Genomic DNA, 6,296 nt, shown 5'->3' with positions numbered 1-6,296 from the left:
CTGTGGGCCAGACAGGACTGGAGAAATCTTCAGCTACAAATGGGGGAGACCAAGCCCAAACTGGCCACCTCTTATAATCAAAGTTTGCGGTACTAAGATTGGGTTAAATCTGACTGAGTTGTTGGCCAAAGGGGCACCTCTGTAATCCCCAAACAACTCAGTCTGTTGCCAAGACAATAGGTTGCTCTCCACAAACTGACAGCAAGGCCCCATTGCTGAAGATAACAACTACACATTCATTGAAGATAGAGATGTTGAGCTGGTGCCTGCATAGAGTCTTTACTTCTCCATTCTAGTGTCTTTGGTACAGGAACATTCTCTGCATGCTCTCAAAAGAGAAACACAAACACCAAGCCAGTCACCAACCCTTTATCTACAATATTGTTCTACTTGGAAGATATGCTAGGGCAATGGTGGAAAAGAGCATGTGGGAGTAACCAACCAAGAACTGATTTGACTTAAGGACCACTTGAGGAGATGGAAGCCATGCGTGACACTGCTTGAGTAGCCAAGAACCAGAATATAGAGAGCCCAGGAATCTAGGGTTAAACCAAATAATACCTGTGTAAAAAAAGAAAAAAATACAATGATAAAATGACTCCTAATTATATTCATAGAGCAGTGCCTTGTTCAGCAATTATTAGAGCTTTCTCCTGCAGCAGATGGGAACAAATATAGAGACTCATAGTTAAACATTAGGTAGAGAGAGTGGGGGAGACCTAATTTTTTTTCTCAAGACAAGGTTTTTCTACATAACAGCCCAGGCTGTTCTAGAATTCACTTTTTATATCAGGCTGGCATTGAATTAACAGATATTCACATGTCTTGCACACACACACACACACACACACACACACACACACAGAGAGAGAGAGAGAGAGAGAGAGAGAGAGAGAGAGAGAGAGAGAGAGAGAGAGAGAGAGAGACCTTTAACACACAGCCCTAAATGGGAAGCCTCCACCAAATCTCTCCACTCAGAGCTCAGGAGATCCCATGGAAAAGAAGACAAAAAGAACGTAAGATCCAGAGGGGATGGACAAAGAAAAATGAACTCAAAGTAGAAAAAAATGTCCATTATCATAACATAAAATAACAAATTCCCAGAAACACCCTGAATAATGATCAAAACAGATTGCTACAGAAAAGCTTACCATATTTGATTTATAATTTTGGAATAATCCAGTAAAAAAACAATTAAGGGCTCTGCCCGTGGGTTCAGCTGGGCCTGCTGCCAGCGTTTGGGCCACGCTGGGCATGTCCTAGGCGGTGGCAGGGCGGGCAGAGGGCCGGGCTGGGTCGGGTCGCGACCAGGCGGGCAAGCCGCAGGTCTGGCGGGAGCACAGGGCCAGGCAGGCCTCCTCAGTGCCAAGATGAGCATCACATCATGGTTCCTGGTGAGCAGCAGTGGTACCTGCCACTGGCTCCCAGTGAGCTCATCTTCGTGGGGCGTGATGAATGTGAGCTCATGTTGCAGTCCTGTAGTGTGGAGAAGCAGCATGCCGTCATCAACTATGACCAGCACCGTGATGAGCACTGGGAGAAGGACCTGGGCAGTCTCAATGGGACATTTGTGAATGATGTGCGCATCCCAGACCAGAAGTACATCACACTGAAGCTCAATGATGTCATCCACTTTGGCTATGATTCCAACATGTATGTGCTGGAGCGTGTGCAGCACCGTGTTCCTGAGGAGGCACTCAAGCATGAGAAGTATACCAGCCAGCTGCAGAGGCAGTAGCCTACTGCACACCCCTGTATGGGCAACCCTCTTGGTGGGGTGAGGATGACAGTGCCACACCACCTGAAGACCGGCACCAGGAGGAGCCCTACCCAGAGCGTCCCAAGGGCCTGGCCCAGCAAGATAGTGAACTAGACAGCTGCCCCACTCCTGCTGAGCCACCAGACTACTCATTAAGTCGTGAGCCCAGATACTTCGAGATCTCCATGAAGGAAGTCCCACAGCCACCACAGCTCCCTGAGGTGCCAATACAGGAAGTGCCAACAAAAGACCAGGAGGCAAGTGGTGGTGGGACGACCCCTGGGGTACAGAACCATGCCTCCTTCACCATTGAGTTTGATGACTGCAGCCCAGGCAAGGTGAAGATCAAAGACCACATCACCAAGTTCTCACTGGCCCCCCAGCAAGGAGGTCACACCTGTTCAGATGGTCTCAGCCGAAACCACGGTGGCCGACTGGCTGGTGCAGAATAACCCAAGCCTGCTGGGCCGGGATAGCCCAGGGGATGAACATCAGAGCACCAAAAGCGATCTTCCTACCCACACCCGTACTCTGAAGGACCACAAGCATGAGGATGACACACAGAGCGACTCAGAGGGCCGCTTGGCCAAGGCCCCTTTGGTGTCTGGAGCCCCAACAGAAGCCAGTGGGGAGCAGGTGCGGCTGCAGAGGCAGATCAAGAGGGATCCCCCAGGAGCTGTTGCACAACCAGCAGGCCTTTGTCATCAAGTTCTTCGATGAGGATACACCCCGCAAGAAACGTTCATAGTCCTTTATACACACCCCACCTGTGGACCCCAAGGCTGACACAAGCACCCGGGCACCGGGATTGCCAACAGGGAGCGTCCGGGCATCACGGTCTATGTGTCAGGGAGCAGCTTGGGACTCCAGAGGGCCGGCTAACTCAAGAGAGAGAAGACGGAGGAGCGGCTGGGCAACACTTCCCCCATCCACCGTACCCTTACACGCCCCTTTAGCAGTGTGGGGCACTGCTCCCGCCTGGCCCAGGACTTCATGTATGCGGGACAGCTCCCCAGCTGCCAGACCTGTCCCTGAAAAGACACCTCCAGTGCTGCCTGCCCCCTGACACCCCGTGGGGCCAGCTCCGTGACCCCCTCAACCAGTCCACCGCCCCCCACTGACCGCCAGCTGACCAAGGCACATAGGCAGGAGGAGGAGGACAGCCTTAGCGATGCCGGCACCTACACCATCGAGACAGAGGCTCAAGACAGAGAAGTCGAGGAGGCCCGGAAGATGATCGACCAGGTTTTTGGGGTATTTGAATCCCCTGAACTCTCTAGGGTGTCCTCGGTTACCTTCTGCCTAGTCATCAGAGGTGACAGAGATGAACCCAGTGATGGAGGTGTGGCCCAGCGGATGGCTTTGCTGCAAGAGTTTGCTTCCCGAGCACCAGGCATGGCCCCCCCAGATGCAGCAGCAGAGCCTCTTGGTCCCAGGCTCCCCTGGAGGTCAGAAGTGGGTTTCCCAATGGGCTAGCCTGAATGACAGCTACTCAGATGCTGCCTTGGCAGAGGACGGTCCTGGGTGAAGAACTGGAGAGCCTGAGGGGACCTTGCTTGTGCGAACATGGTGACTGTTCCCTCAGTTGCCCACTGATAGGGCTGACAGCCCTGCAGGCCTTGAAGCTGTCAGGCAGAATGGCCCAGGGCCACCAGAGCTGGGCAGTGAGCAGGCTAGTCGCCTTATAGGCCAGGAAGATATGGACCCTGATAGCCTCAGTGATGCCAGCGGATCAGATGGCGGCCGTGGCCCAGAACAGCAGGAGGAGCTAGCATGGGCCAGGGGTCTGTGCTCACCAAGAGCAACTGGGGAGCTAGCCCTCACCTCTTTCTTCATTGGTGATCAGAATGGGGAGTCCACCTTCCCCAAGAAATCATCTGTGGCTCCTGGAGAGGTGGATGGCCCGGGATGGGTGGTCCAGACCAGCCCTTCAGCAAGGGATGGCCTCTATGTCAGTGCCAATGGGAGGATGGTGATCCAACTACGCTGTGATTGGTCCCCAGAGCCTGACATGGCTCCACCCAAGGAGGCACTGGCCTTAGCCCGGCAAGAGAGCTTCACCAAGGAGCCAAGCAGTGGCCCCCCAGAACCTGGGAAGCTCCCTCACATTTCTAGTCACCCACTCCTACAAGACTTGGCTGCAGCGCGGGCCTCTTGCATGGACTTCCACACACAGGACACCCACTTGATCTTGAAGGAGACAGAGAAGGCCCTGGCAGCCCTGAGGCCCGACTACGCTCCAAGTCTGCAGATGAATGTGAGGGGGGCAGCACCCCTAGGCCTCCAGAGGACTCCCTGTCTGGGGATTCAGATGTGGACACAGCCAGCACCATTAGCTTGCTCAGTGGCAAGAATGGACCCAGCCCCAAAACCCCCCCTAGACTCCAGGGCTACAGAAGAAGAGCCTGCTGTCTCCACCAGCAGTACCAGACCCAGGGGGTGCTACCCAGGGCAGTTCCCGAGATCGACTGTCAGAGAAACAGCACCGCCCACCAGGCCCTGCAGACTTGGGCCATGGAGAGCCATCAAGGCATTTGGCTATGCGGCGTGGCCATGGGTCTCGAGGGTCCCTGGACTGGCCTGAAGAGGAGCGAGGCTCTAGCCTTGCCCACCTGCCCAATTCTAACCATGAGACCCCTGAGGCCACTGGGACAGGTCGACAAGGGCCCCGCTGGAAACCAGTGGCTTCTCCACCCTCCCCAGCTGCCAGGGAGGAGCAGAGCTCCTGCCAGGGAGGAGCAGAGTTCCACCACTGCTCAGAAGGTACAGTAGGCATTGACCCGCTCCAACAGCCTGTCCACCCCGAGGCCCACCAGGACCTCCCGACTCAGGCAGGCCCGTTTGAGGGATGCCTCGGACACCGAGGCCGTGGATGCCGAACAGGGGACCACAGCCAACCCTGAGCCAGCAAATCAACTAGCCCCTGAGCAGGCCAAGAAACTGACATGCTTGGACATCCTGGCCATGCCCCGGAAGCAGGCAGGCTCCTTCACAGGACCCAGGGATTCTGAGACAGCCCCGGCCCGCACTGGCTTCTCTGGCCGCAGTGCTGAACTCTACAGCACCAGCCGCAAGCCCACGATAGCCGAGGCCCGGGCTGCTGCCAGGAAGGCTGCTGCTACTGCTGCTGCCAGCACGGGCCCCCGCCAGCCCTTCAGCAGGGCCCGCCCGGGCACTGCCAGATACTATTCCAGTACACGGCTGCGTCAGCAGGGTTCAGATTACACGTCCACTTCCAAGGAGGAGTATGGGTCCCACCACAGCTCCCCTAAACACACATGCTCCCATGCCTCAACAGACACACAGACCCCAAGGGCCAGCAGCTCTGCCTGGGCTCGTTCCCAGGCCCCCAGACCCCGGGACACAGACAATGATGAGGAAGAGCCTGACCCTTACGGCTTCATTGTACAGACAGCGGAGATCGCAGGGATTGCTAGGCTGAGCCAGACACTAGTAAAGGATGTGGCCATCCTGGCCAGGGAGATTCATGATGTGGTGAGAGATGGGGATTCACTGGGCTCACCAGGACCCACTCACAGCCCATCTCTCGGGAATATGCCCAGCACCCCTGCCTCGACCATCTCAGCCCGTGAAGAGCTGGTACAGTGCATTCCAGAGGCCAGCCTCAATTTCCAGAAGGTGCCACCTGGCTCCATGAACTCTCACAACTTGGATCAGAACATGAACGACAGCTGTGAGGATGCCCTGGCCAATAAGACAAGTCCTCGGAACCGTGAGGAGGTGATCTTTGATAATCTGATGCTAAACCAGGTGTCCCAGCTGTCACATGCCATTCGTGAAAACACAGAGCATCTTGCTGAGAAGATGAAGATCTTCTTCCAGAACACAGGCTGGGCATGGGAGGACCTAGAAGCCAGGATCAATGCTGAGAATGAAGTGCCCATCCTGAAGACATCCAACAAGGAAATCAGCTCCATCCTGAAGGAACTAAGACATGCACAGAAGCAGCTGGAAGTCATCAATGCCATCGTGGACCTTAGCGTGAACCTCGACCTGCTCATGGGAAACAGAGCTCTTGCAGGGCCCACTCAGCCAGGGCTTGGGAAAGCCCAGCCAGCAGCTCAGAGCTCAACTTCACCTGCCTCGGTGGATACCTTGCTGCCAGCCCTGCCCCTCAGGAGCTTCCCACAAGGGGCAAACTGTGGGCCCCCTGGCCTCCCGGAGCCTGTCTTTCTTCCTGATGCTGAGAGGTTCCTGATCTAATCTGTGGATGGGCAAGGCCAGCCTTCTTATGCATGTGTCCTGTGCCTGCCTGTGCATCATTCCACAGCCCACCTGCCTGGCTGCAGGCGGTTCTCTGTGAAAACCCCACATGTGCCATAACCCCATGGACAGGTGCCTCCCAGGCCCCTCCTCAGCCAGCACCCCAACCACTTCATCCAGCCCATGGCTACCCCACCTTCACAGGCCTCCTAGCCTAGCCCCTGGGGTACCCACTGCCAAGGGCCAGCCGCTGAGGCCCCATATTCCTCCTCTCCATCACTTGTTTTTTGTCCCTACCTTTCAAGGAAAGAGT

The 6,296-nt window shown here is 55.7% G+C and overlaps 1 pseudogene; it reads left to right on the top strand.

Annotated features, from left to right (window-relative positions):
* The first annotated feature begins 1,336 nt into the window (after window positions 1-1,336).
* On the top strand, window positions 1,337-6,060 carry LOC114688748 (annotated as a pseudogene).
* Window positions 6,061-6,296: the final 236 nt, after the last annotated feature.

This window comes from Peromyscus leucopus, chromosome X (assembly GCF_004664715.2).
Source record: "Peromyscus leucopus breed LL Stock chromosome X, UCI_PerLeu_2.1, whole genome shotgun sequence".
NCBI classification, from domain to species: domain Eukaryota; kingdom Metazoa; phylum Chordata; class Mammalia; order Rodentia; family Cricetidae; genus Peromyscus; species Peromyscus leucopus.
This window is presented reverse-complemented; position numbering and strand designations above follow the sequence as displayed.